The sequence below is a fragment of the Mobula hypostoma genome, chromosome 16, assembly GCF_963921235.1.
Source record: "Mobula hypostoma chromosome 16, sMobHyp1.1, whole genome shotgun sequence".
In the NCBI taxonomy this organism is placed as follows: Eukaryota; Metazoa; Chordata; class Chondrichthyes; order Myliobatiformes; family Myliobatidae; genus Mobula; species Mobula hypostoma.
In genome coordinates, this window is record NC_086112.1 from 6,515,834 (window position 1) to 6,534,204 (window position 18,371).

Sequence of the window (18,371 nt, forward strand, 5' to 3'; positions counted from 1 at the left end):
TGAACCAGATATTTCAAATCTTACGATAAAGCATCAAGCTCAAGGATCACATTGATATCTAAACTGCTGTACAGTGCAGAGGAACTGTGTAAGTTAGGTTTAAAGACAAATAAAAAAATCAAAGCATCATCATTTTTCTCATGTTAGCATACGGTAGACATGTTCTTACACTCTTGTTGTCATCTTCGTCGAACGTCAACTCAGACCATGAGGGGCCTGCATCGGGCATTTTCATGCCTTACAAGGCGCAGATTGGAAGTCTGTGTGGGGCACCACTCCTCGCACAGACACTAGAGCAATGTGTGGTTAAGTGCCTTGCTCAAGGACACAAAGATGCTGCCACAGCTGAGGCTCGAACTAGCGACCTTCAGATCACTAGACGAATGCCTTAACCACCTGGCCACGTGCCCAACGTATGAAAGTGCTTTAGGGGGCCATTGGACTAAAAAAAAGTTGGGAAACACTGCTGTAAATAAGTAAGTAAATAAATAAATAACCAGAGAAAGATAACCAATTCAGCACAGAAGTACGATATTTTTAATGTACTAAGCACAGACATACCCAAATATAATATCTGCATTGTGCCACATATGTTGTTTGATAATGAAGTAGAATTAATATACTCAAGCTTATTTAACAGATAAAGACTATAAGAGCAAAGATATAGGAGCAGAATTCGGTCATTTGACCCATTGAATCTGCTCTGCCATTTCATCATGGCTGATCCATTTTCCCTCTCAGCCCCAGTATCCTGCTGCCTCCCCATATCCCTGCATGCCCTGACTAATCAAGAATCTAACAATCTCTGTTTTAAATATACCCAATGACTTGGCCTCCACCGCTGCCTGTGGCAATAAACTCCACAGATTCACAATCCTCTGGCTAAAGAAATTCCTCCTCATCTCCATTCTAAAAGGACACCACTCTCTTCTGAAGCTGTGTCCTCTGGTCCTAGATTCTCCCACCATAAGAAACATCCTCTCCACATGCACTCTATCAAGGCCTCTCAACATTCAACAGGTTTGATAAAACAGGTTATTTAATTAATAGCTGGACGGCATGAACATTGATCTCTCTAACATCCAGTAATTTATCTCCCCTCCCCCTTCTCTTTTTCCATTCCCCATTCTAGTTCCAATTTCATCCCTTCTCTTCTCCACACCTACCTGTCACCTTCCTCTGGTGCCCCTCCTCCTTCCCTTTTCCCATGATCCATCCTACTCTCCTATCAGATTCCCTCTTTTCCAGCCCTTTGCCTCTTCCACCTATCACCTCCCAATTTCTCATTTCATCTCGCTCCCCTGCCCATCCACCTACTTACCCACTCACTTGGCATCGTCTATCACCTGCCAACTGGCTTCCTTTTCATTCTGGCATCTTCCCCCTTCCTTTACAATTGTGATGAAGGGTCTAAGGTGGAAACATCGACTGTTTACTGCTCTTCTTAGATGCTGAGTTTCTCCAGCATCTTGTGTGTGTTGTTCTGGATTTCCAGCATCTGCAGAATCTCTTGTGTTTAGGTTAGTTAACTTAATCTTCAATCTATTGTTTAAATACTTGCAACATCTTAATTACATCAACCTTTTTCATTTCATCCCAGGAGTAGTAATTGAGATACAAACTACTCTGCACTCATGCCTAGTTGAGGACCTTCAAATATGGAAGGGGTGTGGGACAGGTGGTAGAGAACGAGTGCCGGGGTGGGAGGTGGTGCAAGTGCAGACACACCCAGCTCTGAGACACCAGGCAAGGTCATTTGATTCTAGACAATTGGTTCATTGATCATTACAGAATAACTCTCTGGTGCTTCCTGCTCCCTCCCCTTTCCCTTCCCCTTTTCCTAACTATGATTCCTCTCTCCCTGCCCCCTTCCCACTCTCAGTCCACGATAGAGACCCATGTCAGTATCAGGTTTATCGTCACTCACATATGTCATGAAATTTGTTTTTATTTGTGACAGCAATACCTTGCAAATCATAAAATAACCACAGCCCTGTGCAAAAGTCTTAGGCACTATATATAAAGGTATATATAAGCCTAAGATTTTTGCACAGTACTGTACACCTGCTCCTTACTACAAATATCCAATCAGCCAATCTTGTGGCGCAACTCAATGCATAAAGCACGCAGACATGGTTGAGAGGTTCAGTTGTTTTTCAGATGACTTTGACTGTGGAATGATTGTTGGTGCCAGATGGGGTGGTTTGAGTATCTCAGAAACTGCTGATCTGGGATTTTCACACACAACTGTCTCGAGAGTTTACAGAGAATGGTACAAAAAACAAAAAAAAGTGAGTGGCAGTTCTGTGGGTGATAAAGCTTTGTTAATGAGAGAGGTCAGAGGAGAATGGCCAGACTGGTTCAAGCTGACAGGAAGGCGACAGTAACTCAACTAACTACCGTTACAACAGTGATGTGCAGAAGAGCATCTCTGAATGTAGAACAGTCGAACTTCGAAGTAGGTGGGCTACAGCAGCAGAAGTCGATGAACATACACACCCAGTAGTTACTTTATCAGGTACAGGAGGTAACGAATAACGTGGTCACTGAATTTATACAGCAATGTCTTTTTACATAATTTGACGTAACATGTGCTATTGGTGAGGGGAAATTCGTTTGTTTACGTTGAGACCCACGCCGGTATTTCAGACCTCATCTCCCAGGGCTTCCTTTTCTTTCCCCGTTGCCGAAAGTGCGTGACCCCGATAGCTCCGCAGTAACATCGCATGGAGCGAGATCCGACCCGCATACATCATGATGTTCCGAATCATCGCAGTTGGGACGAAAGGTATTTTTAGAATCCTGTTTCCATAATCATGCGCGCAGGTTTTAATTGTAGTCAATCCATGATGTTGACAGTTAAACTGTTTCGAAAATTTCACACACGATGGCTTTTTCAAGATAAACTTTTGCTGGGATAATAATTATGTAAGTAAGACGCCTTTATTCTGGTGCATTCCTTTCCAGTCCCGATGAAGGATCTCGGCCAGAAACGTCGACTGTTTATAGACGTTGTCTGACCTGTTGAGTTCCTCCAGAATTTTGTGTGTGTTGCTCTGAATTTCTACTATCTGCGGAATCTCTTGTAATTATTACGTACGTACCCGGAGGAGTGTTGCATCCTCCAAAACGCTAATGTCATATTAACTGTATTGACTGATGTATCCGGTTGTTTTGGCCAGGGGAGGTACTGCGGATAAACTCCCACTCCCTATTAAATGCCTCCAATGGCGTGCCTCTCGTCAGCCATGTCCAGCTCCTGGCCCTTACGTGTGGTTTAGCTACTAAGCCCGGCGGAACCGACTGGAGAACGGGCAAAGACGGGTCACTGGCACGTTAAAATCAGTCGCTTCGGGCAGATGGGGCTCGTCAGCATTGGTGGGCAGCTCATTTTGGAGAAGGGGAAGTCAGATCTATACCCATTCCATGGGGAAGCACTGAAGAAAAATCCAGAGCTGGAATCCCTAAGGTAGTCTTAAGTTGAGTTCAATGCTGACTGTCAACTTCTGTAACGCTGCTGGTGCCAAACTGTATGGGTCTCTGCAGTTCCTTTGGGTTCGTCAGCTGTGTGAAGAGGGGGAACTTGCTACATGAGCAACAGCTTGCTCCCCATATCATAAGACCATCAGATATAGGAGCAGAAGTAGGCCATTCGGCCCATCGAGTCTGCTTTGTCATTCAGTCATGAGCTGATGCAATTCTTCCAGTCATTCCCAGTCCCCTACTTTCACCCCATACCCTTTGATGCCCTGGCTAATCAAGAACCTATCTATCTCTGCCTTAAATGCACCCAATGACTTGGCCTCCACAGCCGCTCGTGGCAACAAATTCCACAGATTTACCACCCTCTGACTAAAATAATTTCTCTGCATCTCAGTTCTAAATGGACGTCCTTCAATGTCCTTTTGTTCTAGACTCCCCTACCATGGGAAATAACTTTGCCATATCTAATCTGTTCAGGTCTTTTAACATTTGGAATGTTTCTATGAGATCCCCCCTCATTCTGCTGAACTCCAGGGACTACAGCCCAAGAGCTGCCAGACGTTCCTCATATGGTAACCCTTTCATTCCTGGGATCATTGTACTGCCCTGGCTTGCTTAGACAGCTAGGATGCAACGTGATGGTGGACCCTAGATAACGGAGGAGCCTACAGGTGTATAAACTGAATCCCCTGATGGGTAGCGGCATGCTGGAGGAACTCTGCAGGTCAGGCAGCATCGGTGGAGGGGAATAGACAGTCACGTTTCTGGTGGAAACCATTCAATAGGGTTGGGGGGGGTAAATTGAGGTGGCGGGTTACTGGAAACTCAAAAACACACTTGTGGGTCCCCTACAAAATAATTACCGAAACTTCAACCACATTGTGAATGCTGAATGTATAACAGACTGGGAAAATATTTTCACAATATTCATCCATTGTCTACTGCATCTGCAGATTAGGTTATTAGTTTAGATTAGATTAGATTATGAGGACACTCAGTCCTCGTTTATTGTCATTTAGAAATTCATGCATGCATTAAGAAATAATACAATGTTCCTCTGGAGTGATATCACAAAAAAAATACAGGACAAACCAAAGACTAACACTGACAAGACCACATAATTATAACATATAGTTACAGCAGTGCAAAACAATACCATAATTTGATAAAGAGCAGACCATGGGAACGGTAAAAAAAAGTCTCAAAGTTCTGATCGACTCCCAATAGTCCCGACAGCAGGCAGCAGAAGGGAGAAACTCTCTCTGCCATAAACCTCCAGGCACCAACAACTGTCGATGCATTGGAAGCGCCCAACCACAGCCGACACTGAGTCTGTCCGAAAACTTCGAGCCTCCGACCAGCCCTTCGACACCGAGCACCGAGCACCATCTCTGGCGAGCGCTTCGACTCCGTCCCAGCCGCCGAGCAACAAGCAAAGCCGAGGACTCGGGGCCTTCCCCTCCGGAGATTCAGGATCACACAGTAACAGCAGCAGTTCAGAAGTTTCTCCAGATGTTCCTCCATTCTCTCACGTCTGTCTCCATCAAATCAGGATTGTGCACAGCACCCTACCTGACAGATAAAAGATATCATTCACTGGAGTGGCCGCGCAATCTGCATTGCGCCGCCATCTTCTCCTCCTCCTTAGAGACATCATCTATGACTCCTGTATCCCTCACAGATACATTTTTCAATATTTATACTGATCAAGTAGCTAGTTATCTCAGATTCAGAAGTATGTTTATTATCACTGGCATATGTCATGTAATTAACCCCATTCCTGTTCTGACATGTCTGTCAACCATTTCAATTCCTACCTCCGTTCCCTATCCGACATGTAGGTCGATGGCCTCTCCTCTGGCACTCTCGTGTGGAGGAGCAATGCCTCATATTCCATCTAGGTTGCCTCCAAGCTGATGGCATGAATACTAACTGTGGTAATTTCCCCCCCTCTTCCCTCTCCTATTCCCCACTCTCGGAATGAGGTGTCAAGGACACGAGCCCCTTTTCACCGATTGTGCTGTTGAGCAGGGTCAAAGTCGATGAGGCCCCGAGGGGAGGAGAGGCGGGTGCTTGGATCCGCCTGCCTGCGTTTGACTGGTCTTTGTCTCCCTCTTGCTAGCTGCTGTCGGAGGACTGTCTTGGTGCAAAGATTGATCAGAGAGGCTGTGGACTCATTTTGGGGGATTTCAGGGTTCATGTTGCACGTGTTCCTGGATTCTGGTTACTTATTGTTTTTGTTTTTACTCTTTTTGAGTGGTTTGATCGGGGCAATTGATGAGGACTGGGGCACTTTGGCGAAGAATATGCATTGTTTCTGTGTTGAATATACACTTTCTGCCGTTTGCATGATTAGTTCTTCTTTGTGTGTTGGGTGTTTGATGAGTTCCATGGTGTTTCTTTGTTTCGTGGCTGCCTGTGCGAGGATGAGTCTCAGAGTTGTATTCTGTATGTATATTTTGAGATTAAATGTTTTTTGAATCTTTATTTGTTACTATTCTCTTTCTTTTTTCTAATTGCACTGTCTTTTGCATGTTGGTTGTTTGTTCATCCCATTGGGTGCGGACTTCCATCAATTCTACTGTGTTTCTTGGATTTACTGTGATTGCCCACAAGAAAATGAAGTGCAAGGTAGTATGTGGTGACAATGTGTATATATACTGAGCCTATAAAAAATATTCACCCTCCTTTGGAAGTTTTCATGTTTTTTTATTTTATGACATTGAATCACAGTGGAGTGTTGGTGGCAGACACCAACAGAATCAACAAACTCATTCGTAAGGCCAGTGATGTTGTGGGGATGGAACTGGACTCTCTGACGGTGGTGTCTGAAAAGAGGATGCTGTCCAAGTTGCATGCCATCTTGGACAATGTCTCCCATCCACTACATAATGTACTGGGTGGGCACAGGAGTACATTCAGCCAGAGACTCATTCCTCCGAGATGCAACACAGAGCGTCATAGGAAGTCATTCCTGCCTGTGGCCATCAAACTTTACAACTCCTCCCTTGGAGGGTCAGGCATCCTGAGCCAATAGGCTGGTCCTGGACCTGCTTCATAATTTACTGGCATAATCTACATATTACTATTTAACTTTATGGTTCTATTACTACTTATTATTTATGGAGCAACTGTAATGAAAACCAATTTCCCCCAGGATCAATAAAGTATGACTATGACTATGACTATGATTTAATTTGGCTGTTTTGACACTGATCAACAGAAAAAGACTCTTGTGTCAGAATGAAAACAAATTTCTGCAAATTGGTCTAAATTTATCAGAATTATTGAACACAAAATAATTGATTGCATAATTACTCACCTCCTTCAAGTCAGTATTTGGTAGATGCAGCATTTACAGCCTTGAGTCTGTGTGGATAGGTCTCTGTCAGCTTTGTACATCCAGATACTACAATTTTTCCCCACTCTTCTCCTGCCTCAGCAAGGACCTGGACCCATTGCAATTTGCCTACCGCCACAATAGGTCAATGGCAGATGCAATCTCAGTGGCTCTCTACATGGCTTTAGACCACCTGGACAACACAAACACCTACATCAGGATGCTGTTCATCGACTATTGCTCAGCATTTAATACCATCATTCCCACAATCCTGATTGAGAAGTTGCAGAACCTGGCCTCTGTACCTCCCTCTGCAATTGGATCCTCAACTTCCTAACCAGAAGACCACAATCTGTGTGGATTGGTGATAACATATCCTCCTCGCTGACGATCAACACTGGCGCACCTCAGGGGTGTGTGCTTAGCCCACTGCTCTACTCTCTATATACCCATGACTGTGTGGCTAGGTATAGCTCAAGTATCATCTATAAATTTGCTGACAATACAACCACTGTTGGTAGAATCTCAGGTGGTGACGAGAGGGTGTACAGGAGTGAGATATGCCAACTAGTAGAGTGGTGTTGCAGCAACAACCTGGTACTCAACGTCAGTAAGACGAAAGGAGCTGATTGTGGACTTCAGGAAGGGTAAGATGAAGGACAACAATGTAAATTTAGTCAGCCCCTCATTGGGGACTAACCCACAATATACCCAGGACATCTTCAAGGAGCAGTGTCTCAGAAAGGGAGTGTCTGTTATTAAGGACCTTCAGCACCCAGGGCATGCCCTTTTCTCACTGTTACCATCAGGTAGGAGGTACAGAAACCTGAAGGCACACACTCAGCGATTCAGGAACAGTTTCTTCCTTTCTGCCATCTGATTCCTAAATTGACATTGAACATTACATCACTTTTTAAAAAATATATAGTATTTCTGTTTTTTGCACTATTTTTCATATATTCATATATGTATATTGTATAAAGTATACAGAATAAGATAGTACTAGATTATTTTATTTTTTCTTCTTCTAGATTATGTATTGCATTGAACTGCTGCTACTAAGTCAACAAATTTCACGTCACATGCCGATGATAATAAACCCGATTCTGATTCTGACAAAACTGCTAAGCTCTGTAAGCTTGCATGGGGATTGTGAGTGAACAGCCCTTTTCAAGTTAAGCCACAAATTCTCAGTTGGATTAAGGTCTGGACTCTGACTTGGCCGCTCCAGGACATTAACTTGGTTGTTTTTAATCTATTCCCATGCAGCTTTGGCTTTATGCTTGGGGTCATCGTCTTGCTGGAAAACAAATCTTCTCCCAAGTTGCAGTTCTCTTGCAGACTGCATCATGTTTTTCTCCAGGATTTCCCTGAATTTTGCTGCAGTCATTTTACCCTCTACCTTCACAAGAGTTCCAGGGCCTGCTGCAGTGAAGCATCCCCACAGCATGAAGCAGCCACCACCATGCTTCACAGTAGGGATAGTGTGTTTTTGCTGATGTGTAGTGTTTGACTTACACCACACATAGTGTTCAGTCTGATGGCCTAAAAGCTCAATTTTGATTTCACCAGACCATAGAGCCTTCTTCCAGTTGACTTCAGAGTCTCCCACATGCCTTCTGGCAAACTCTAGCCAAGACTTCGTGTGAGTTTTTTCCCCCCCAACAGTGGCTTTCCCTTTGCCACTCTCCCATAAAGCTGCGACAGGTGAAGCACCCAGGCAACAGTTATATGCACAATCTCTCCCATCTCAGCCACTGATGCTTGTAACTCTTCCAGAGTTGTCATAGGTCTCTTGGTGGCCTCCATCACTTGATCCCTTCTTGAATGGTCACTCAATTTTTGCGGATGACTTGCTTTAGGCAGATTTACAGCTGTGCCATATTCTTCCCATTTCTTGATGATTGAATTGACTGTACTCCAAGGGATACTCAGTGACTTGAAAGTTTTGTTGTATCCATCTCTTGACTTGTGCTTTTGAATAACTTTTTCGCAGAGTTGCTTGGGGTGTTCTTTTGTCTTGGTGTAGTTTTTGCCAGGATACTGACTCACCAGTAGTTGGAACACCTTCTTCCAACTTTTAATGGTGACTGGCAGTCCACCTTAAAAGTGTATTATCACCACCAACTGGACTGGAGTGTTGTGTAGAGAGTTGGGAAATAAAACTCCAGCTAGTTCTTTTTCAAGTGAAAACTAACTTGCCCCAAAAAGCCCTATAGGTTGTAAGTAATAAAAGACAATATTGTGAATTAAATTAAAGGTCTTCCATAACTTAAAAGTTTTAAAATGAAAACTTATTAACCCCCAAAGAGAGTAGTGCAGCCTGCATTTCCCTTCTTTCAACCTTATATTCTTCACATTGTAAAAGAGTGTGTTCAACTGTTTCATAATGATGACAAAATCTACACACCCCGGAGTGATATTATCCAACAAGATACAAGGAATAATTAAGTATAGTATGCCCAATTCAAAGTCGAGTCAATACGATTTCTTCCCTTCTTGTTTATCCCCCTTCTCCCAACAATCCAACACACAATTTTATGTATTCTGCTAAGGAGTCTCCCCTTATGCCCCTTAACCCAGAAGCCTTACCATAATCCCCTAATTGTTAGCTCCACCAATCCCTTAGCTTCTGATTTGCTAAGCGGAAGGTCTTTATCCACTAGTTGAACTTTTAACAGCATTTTTGGCCAAACAATCAACCTGCTCATTCCCCTCAGCAACTCTATGTGCTTTGACCTGTAAGAAGCAGGCATGTAAAACAATGAAATAAAGCTTGAAGAGCTTCCAGGAGTTTTAAGACTAGCCAAAAATGGAAAAAGATTCTGAACGTATTACAACTTTCCAAGGACAAATTTTCTCCAGCCACTGTAAGCCCAAATTGATGTCTACCAATATTGCTGTATATACTGAAAAATGATGTTTCTTTATTGTTACCTGTAATTCAGGCACAAAAACAGCCACACCAACATTCCCAGTTAAATTATCCCAAGATCAGTAATTTAACACATCACAGTAATTTAACTGAACACATTGATGAACCAACAGACTCTCATGCCTATCAGGATCCTTGGACTTCATTAAATCATGTAACCTAAAATTAACTGAAGGCACTGGAAAAAAAAAACAATGTGGGGTTACCGAAAAAGCCGCAGTGAGACACGTTGTATAATCCAGGAAACCCATATTCCTAAGAAAAGAACCTAGCCACCCAAAACTAAAAACACTCCTCATGATAATCCCAACAGTCCTCCAACACACTTATTCGGGTGAGCATTTCTTTGCTCCCTCACATCAATCCAGTATGTTATCAACAACCTCACCCTCGGCAACTGTAAGGGTAATTGTCCCACTTCAACCAGTAAAGCTGAAATAGGAGAGACCTTACTGCACCACAACACAGTTTTAAAGCCCGTGCATCCAAACATTTTAAATCTGAAGATGAAGCTGATCCGTAAGCCACACAGCCATAATCAAGTACAAATCTAGTCGATCAAATATTAATGATCAACAGAGATTTTCATGTAGCACCCCCAAAATACCCACATGTCCTGACGAAGGGTCTCAGCCTGGAACGTCGACTGTACCTCTTCCTCGAGATGCTGTCTGGCCTGCTGCGTTCACCAGCAACTTTGATGTGTGTTGTAAGGATATTTAATGCCCCTGTCTGTTTGTCTGTATCTTGTTTTATGGCGGTTGGCATCCAGCTTAATAGTGCATTACCGCCACCCTCTGCTCCAGAATGTGCACTAGACATACATTCTAAATCCCTTCACCCAATCTCACACACACACACACACACACACACACACACACACACACACACACATACAAACCTACACTTCACCCTCCCATCTTTGACCATCCTAGTATCCTATTCCTGTTTATTCGTCATATTCTATAAAAAACCCCTGTACCCCTTAAAAATGCTAGAAATACCCGGACGTGCTCGCTCACCCATGCCCAGCAACCCTTTTAATGTGAATTCCTGCATCCCCAACTCCCTTAATTTATTTCTCATCATCTCTCTCTGTATCCCATTCTTCCTGCAACTCAGAACTACATGTTCTACTGACTCCTCTTCCCGACATTCCTCACACAATCCTGTCTGGTGTTTCCCTATCATTTTCAATGTTGTGTTTAATGCACAATGCCCCAACCTTAACCTAGTCCACACAATTTCCTCTCTTCTGTTTCCATTACCTACCCTAGTAACTGCAACACTCTTTTGTATTTGATATAAATGCCTTCCTTTCCTCTCCCTGTCTCATCTTTCTTGCCACATTCGGTTGACTTTTTCCCAGATTACACACTTAACCTCTGCTTTACTGATACTAATGTGCGTTTCCACATTTTCTTTCTTTAACGCCCTCTTTGCCAACTCATCCACCCTCTCATTCCCCTTCACCCCTACATGTGCTGGAACCCATAGAAATTTTACCTGACCTCCTTGATTTGCAATTCTTGTAACTAACTGAAGAACTTCATAAAGTACATCTTGCCGACTGTTTGTGTGAAAAGACCTGAAACTTGCTAGAACTGAGGATGAATCTGAACGTATCAATGCTTTGGCTTGTCTGGCTTTCTACACCCATTGCAACGCAACCAACACTGCCAGCATCTCCACTGTAAACACCCCTAACTTATTAGATGTTCTTCTGCTGATTCCAGTTTCTTTTGCTGGTATTACCACCCCAAACCCTGTCACTCCTGTTTCAGGTTCCTTCGCACCATCCGTATAAATGTGAGTATAATCACTATACTTTTCCATCACATGACAGTTAAATGCATTTACCAAATCTGTTTTATATCTTTCTTTCCTTTTTACCTCTAACAAATGCTAATCTATGTCAGCTTCCATGGAGCTACAACCGGATAAACTACTGAAGGACTTATCCTCAGATAAAATAGTCCAGATTCTTTCACGATATCATTCCCTACCCGACTAAAGGTATCCCTCTGAAACCTCCCATTTTCCCAGCACCCCTGCAACACTCCTTTAGTAGGGTGAGAATCATTGTGCCCCTGCAAGTTAGCCCAATAGTTTGCCATCAGTTGAATTTAATGCCCCTTTACACTTATCGATTATTTAGCAGTTGGACCTTCCAGATACAGGTGTATTTTTACTACAATCAATTGAAACACCTTGACTGCACACTGGTGATCTCCATTTAACTAATTATGTGACCTCTAAAACCAATTGGCTGTGCCAGTGATGATTTGGTGTGTCATATTAAGGGGGGGGGGATGAATACTTATGCAATCAATTATTTTGTGTTTTATATTTGTAATTAATTTAGATCACATTGTAGAGATGTTTTCACTTTGATACAAAGGAGTCTTTTTCTGTTGATTAGTGTCAAAAGAAAAACAAATTAAATTCATTGTGATTCAATGCTGTAAAACAATAAAAATTGCAAACTTCTAAGGTGGATGAATACTTTTTATAGGCACACACACATTGATAATAAATTTACTTTGAACTTTGTGTTGTTCTGTGTTGCTGTTGCGTTGAACATTGTGGGTGTGCTTTATTGGCATGGGAACGTGTGGCAACACTTGCGGGCTGCCCCCAGCACATCCTTGGGTGTGTTTGTTGTTAACACGAATGATACATTTCACTCATTTCAACGTAATGTGATAAATAAATCGGAGTCTGTTTCCAAACCCAATTTTTTCAGAAACTCGGGATGTAGGTGATCAGATCCATGAAATTTATCAATTTTGCCTCATTAATTTCACCAATATATATTTTTTAAAATACTTATTTATTTAGAGAGACAGAGCAGAATTGGCTCTTCTGGCCCTCCAAGTCGCACCGCCAGCAAACCCGATCTTTACCCTATCCTAATCACGAGGCAATCATGCTGGCCTTCATAACGAGGGCAATTGAGTATAAGAGCAAAGAGGTCCTTCTGCAGCTGTACTGGGCCCTGGTGAGACCACACCTGGAATACTGTGTGCAGTTTTGGTCTCCAAATTTGAGGAAGGACATTCTTGCTATTGAGGGAGTGCAGCGTAGGTTCACAAGGTTCACCAGGATGGCGGGACTGTCATACGTCAAAAGATTGGAGCGACTGGGCATGTATACTCTGGAATTTAGAAGGCTGAGAGGGGATCTTATTGAAACATATAAGATTATTAAGGGATTGGACACTCTGCAGGCAGGAAGCATGTTCCCGCTGATGGGTGAGTCCAGAACCAGAGGCCACAGTTTAAGAATAAGGGGTAGGCCATTTAGAACGGAGTTGAGGAAAAACTTTTTCACCCAGAGAGTGATGGATATATGGAATGCTCTGCCCCAGAAAGCTGTGGAGGCCAAGTCTCTAGATGCTTTCAAAAAAGAGATGGATAGAGCTCTTAAAGATAGCGGAATCAAAGGTTATGGGGATAAGGCAGGAACTGGATACTGATTGTGGATGATCAGCCACGATCACAGTGAATGGCGGTGCTGGCTCGAAGGGCCAAATGGCCTACTCCTGCACCTATTGTCTATTGTCTATTGTCTATTAACTATTAACAATGACTGATTCACCTACTAGCTGGTATGTCTTTGGACTGTGTGTGGAAACCGAAGCACCTGGAGAAAACCCAGATATTCCATGGAGAGGACGTACAGACTCATAGAAACATAGAAACATAGAAAATATGTGCAGGAGTAGGCCATTCGGCCCTTCGAGCCTGCACCGCCATTCAGTATGATTATGGCTGATCATCCAACTCAGAACCCTGTACCAGCCTTCCCTCCATACTGCCTGATCCCTTTAGCCACAAGGGCCTATCTAACTCCCTCTTAAATATAGCCAATGAACTGGCCTCAACTGTTTCCTGTGGCAGAGAATTTCACAGATTCACCACTCACTGTGTGAAGAAGTTTTTCCTAATCTCGGTCCTAAAAGGCTTCCCCTTTATCCTCAAACTGTGACCCCTCATTCTGGACTTCCCCAACATCGGGAACAATCTTCCTGCATCTAGCCTGTCCAATCCCTTTAGGATTTTATACGTTTCAATCAGATCCCCTCTCAATCTTCTAAATTCCAATGAGTATAAGCCTAGTTCATCCAGTCTTTCATCATATGAAAGTCCTGCCATCCCAGGAATCAATCTGGTGAACCTTCTTTGTACTCCCTCTAGGGCAAGGATGTCTTTCCTCAGATTAGGGGACCAAAACTGCGCACAATACTCCAGGTGTGGTCTCACCAAGGCCTTGTACAACTGCAGTGTTACCTCCCTGTTCCTGTACTCGAATCCTCTCACTATAAATGCCAGCATACCATTCGCCTTTTTCACCGCCTGCTGTACCTGCATGCCCACTTTCAATGACTGGTGTATAATGACACCCAGGTCTCGTTGCACCTCCCCTTTTCCTTATCGGCCACCATTCAGATAATAATCTGTTTTCCTGTTTTTGCCACCAAAGTGGATAACTTCACATTTATCCACTTACAGAGGATATTGGAACTTAACTCCGAACTCTAACACCCCGAGATGTAGCAGTATCACGCTAACCGCTACACTACCAAGGCTAATTTCTTTCACCTGTTCATCCACACTGTAGTTCTTTCTATTATTCAGATGGTTTCTGCATCCTCTTCTGTAAATACAAGCACAGTTTTAAAAAATATTTTACCCCAGTGTAACTTACCCTGCATCTATTTGTAAGGGCCCCACATTAACATTAACTAATGGTTTTCTTGAATACCTGCAAAAACTGTCAGAGAATGTTTTTATTATATGTTCCTCACTAGCCTACCCTTGTGTTATATTTTTCTTCATTCACCTTCTTTGGAGATTAGTGAAACTTCTCCAGCCCACTGCAGTTTTGGGACTATTATGTCTTTTCCTTTGATGTTTTTAATTCTCAAGATACTTGGCTAGACTAATTTTGTCTCTTCACTATGAGATTAATTATCCAGACAAATATATTCTATTAGAATAGATGAGATTATACAAAAGAACAATGATCCTATATAATATTCCAAATAATATTTTGAACCACTCAGAGGGTCGTGAGAGTGCAGAACGAACTGCCAGCACAAGTGGTGTATGTGAGCTCGATTTCAATATTTAAGAGAAGTTTGGATTGGTACATGGATGATAGGGGTATAGAGGGCGATGGTCTCAGTGTAGGTCAATGAGAGTGGGCAATTTAAATGGTTTTGGCATGGACTAGTTGGGCTAGTTGCTGTAATTTTCTATAACTCTATGAAATAGAGTTTAACCAATTGCTGACATGTAAAAGGTTACCAAAGGTGAACCATATTCTACATTTTTCATGGAACATAGAACGGTACAGCACAGGAACAGGCCCTTCAGCCCTTAGTGTTGTGCTGAACCAAATAAATTCGTAACCAAGTGCCCAACTAAACTAATCCCTCTTGCCTACTGTAGTGGTTACTTGAAAAACAAATCAAAACCTCTGAGAGACTGAGGGACTCAACACTGTACAACGCAAATCCAAATAACTGCTCTTTAAGTTGAAAAAAGTACGATTGATCCTTTATTACAAAACCAGCTAAAAGGAATGATCAAAATTAGCAATATTAGTGAAGTAAGCGGTCTACAAAAACATCAAAACCCTACTCAGTTTATCTCTAACTAAAACTAACAACACAAAGAGTGAATATGTGACAATACTCCTTCCATCCACTACATAATGTACTGGGTGGGCACAGGAGTACATTCAGCCAGAGACTCATTCCACCGAGATGCAACACAGAGCGTCATAGGAAGTCATTCCTGCCTGTGGCTATCAAACTTTACAACTCCTCCCTTGGAGGGTCAGACACCCTGAGCCAATAGGCTGGTCCTGGACTTATTTCCTGGCATAATTTACATATTACTACTTAATTATTTATGGTTTTATTACTATCTAATTATTTATGGTGCAACTGTAATGAAAACCAATTTCCCTGGGGATCAATAAAGTATGACTATGACTATACTCATTCACCTCTATCTCACCTCAACCCATGTGACAAATTACTGTAACCCATAATAAAAATGCACAGCATAAGATACAATACAGACAGACAGAAGATAGTTAGAGTCTTGCTGAAAGGTTTCGGCCCACATCAACTGCACTTTTTTCCATAGATGCTGCCTGGTCTGCGAGTTCCTCCAGCATTTTGTGTGCGTTACTTGGATTTCCAGCATCCGCAGGTTTTCTGTTGTTTGTGACATGGCTCCTACACCTATATAATGTCTATATCCCTCCACTTCCTGCCCATTCATCTGCCAATCTGAGGGCCTCTTTAATGCCCCAGTCATATTTGCCTCCACTGCCCAATCCCCCACTGGCAGTGCATTCAAGGCACCTACCATTCTTTGTAATTAAAAAAAAAACTCTCCTCACACATCTCCTTTGAAGTTACCCCTATCCTACCTCACTTTAAGTGCATGAACTCTATTATTAGGCATTTTGTTAAAGATTAAATTTATTTGACACATGTACATTAAAACATGCAGTGAAATGCATCTCTTATGTCAGGGAGGTGCTGGGGGCAAGTGTCGACATGTTTCCGGCGCCAATACAGCATGCCCACAAATTACTAACCTTGCCCATACACCTTTAGCATGTGTGAGGAAGCTGGAACAACCGGAGGAAACCCACGCAGTCACGGGGAGAACGTACAAACTCCTTACGGACAGAAATGGGAACTGAACCTGTGTCACTGCGCTCTTAAGTGTTCCGTTAACCACTACACCACTGCACTGCCTCAACTCTGGGATAAAGATGCTAGTTCTCTTTCCTGAAAGCTCTGCCATGATTAATATTTTGACTCATATAATGAACTGGAGCTCTATTTAGGACGGTCCCAAGCAAGGCTGCAAAAGGAGGAGGTTTGGCATAGGGCTAGCAACCCCCTCCCGTAAAAATCCAGCACTACAGAAATGCCAGCACGAGCTCTGAAGACCACTGAGAGAGGAAGGAGACAGCTAGAAGATGTGCTACACCTGGAGACAACATGAAAGGTTGTCCCAGGACAGAGGAATCTCACAAGCTACTGTCAGCAGCCTATGCCGCAGTACCGTTGAAGGGCTTGTGTAAGTAAGTATCTTTCCTGATGGCACTGGTATAGCTTCATATTATGGAGTAGGACTATTATTAAATTTGAAAGTGAAATAATTACATTTCCAATTTCAAATGGACAGGTGGAGTTTCTGAGCGTTAAATTTCTGTACTTTTTTTTTAGCTTGCCAGCTCTTATTGCCCCCGACAAAGCTCCTAGCAATAGCAGCAACCTCCTGTGAATTGATTCATAAACCAGCATATAGTCCACTGAGATCATTTTCTGTCACTCCAATACTTGGCAAAAGACATGAAGGCTGTGATAAGGATAATTCCAGAAACAAGCAGGTACAGTTTTGTTTGCAATATTTCCCTGGACTATAAACCATATATGTTCACTTTTTTAAACAGAAGATGTCAATAAGATTGAAAGAGAACAGAGAAAATTTACAAGGATGTTGCCGGGACTTGAGCACCTGAGTTATAGGGAAAGGTTGAATAGGTTATGATGGTGGTGCACTCGAATGCAGCCTTTTATCCTGTCAATCAAAGATGCTTTTGTCTTTTTAAAATGTCTTTTATACATTCACAAGACGTTGCTGGAAATTAAGGACTTCAGGTACCGCAGGTCTGCCCATCAATAAGTTGCTTGTTAGCGGAGGAGTTGGACTTGGTGCAGACTGTGTTGCTGCCTGCTACAGAAAGGCATCGGAGTTGTTGTACAAAGGCGGTCTGCAGCCTAACAGTGAGTGATTGTCTTGGACATGATTCTCGTAACCGCAAGGGCCCGTTGGGCATTGAGAATGTATAATACTGCAATACTCTGGTTTATTGGTGTGTCTGGAGGTGGGGGAGCTGCGTGGCCTCGGTTGTAGTGTGGACTAGGCCTCGTACTGCAGTGTTGCTTGTTGCAGATGCCAGCAGGTTGTGTGGTGTGGCACCAATGCTGCCCTCCAGTGTTCGCTCAGTGGGAGACGAGCCGGATTGCATATGCGCATGCAGGCATTTGTCCGTCAGCTTGTTCTCACGGACAACATTTGTACTCCATCAGTCTATGGGACATGTCACTTAGGGATTTGGGCTATGTTTTTTTGTGTGACTGCATGTTTACAGCTTTCTTATACTGTATGTGCTGTCTGTGACTGTTGGTACTGTGCTTTGCAGCTTGGCTCTGGAGCACCACTGTTTCACTTGGCAGTATTCATGTATGTTGAATGATAATTAGACATGAACTTGAACTTGAATTCCCTAGAGAGTAGAAGATTGAGAGGAGATTTGATAAAGGTATGCAGAATTATCAGGGGTATGGAGAGGGTAATAGCAAGCAAGCTTTTTCTACTGAGGTTGGGTAACACTACAACTAGAGGTCGGGGAGTTGTGTATTTAATATTTCAGTAATATTTGAATAATATTGTAAATATATTGTATGATTAAGCATTCATTGTTTGTTTACATGATTCTTTATGAGCTACATGCCAGAAGTATGTACTGTACATGAATGGTACACGCCATTATGCCACCATGCCATATGTGAGC

The 18,371-nt window shown here is 42.8% G+C and overlaps 1 protein-coding gene across 1 annotated transcript in view; it reads left to right on the forward strand.

Annotated features, from left to right (window-relative positions):
* Positions 1-17,167: 17,167 nt before the first annotated feature.
* Positions 17,168-18,371, forward strand: part of LOC134357514 (ATP-dependent Clp protease ATP-binding subunit clpX-like, mitochondrial) — a 39,510-nt gene continuing 38,306 nt past the window's right edge. Inside the window, exon 1 of the mRNA XM_063069135.1 lies at positions 17,168-17,183. The gene's annotated coding sequence lies outside the window, so the exon portion shown is untranslated. The remainder of the gene's footprint in view (positions 17,184-18,371) is intronic.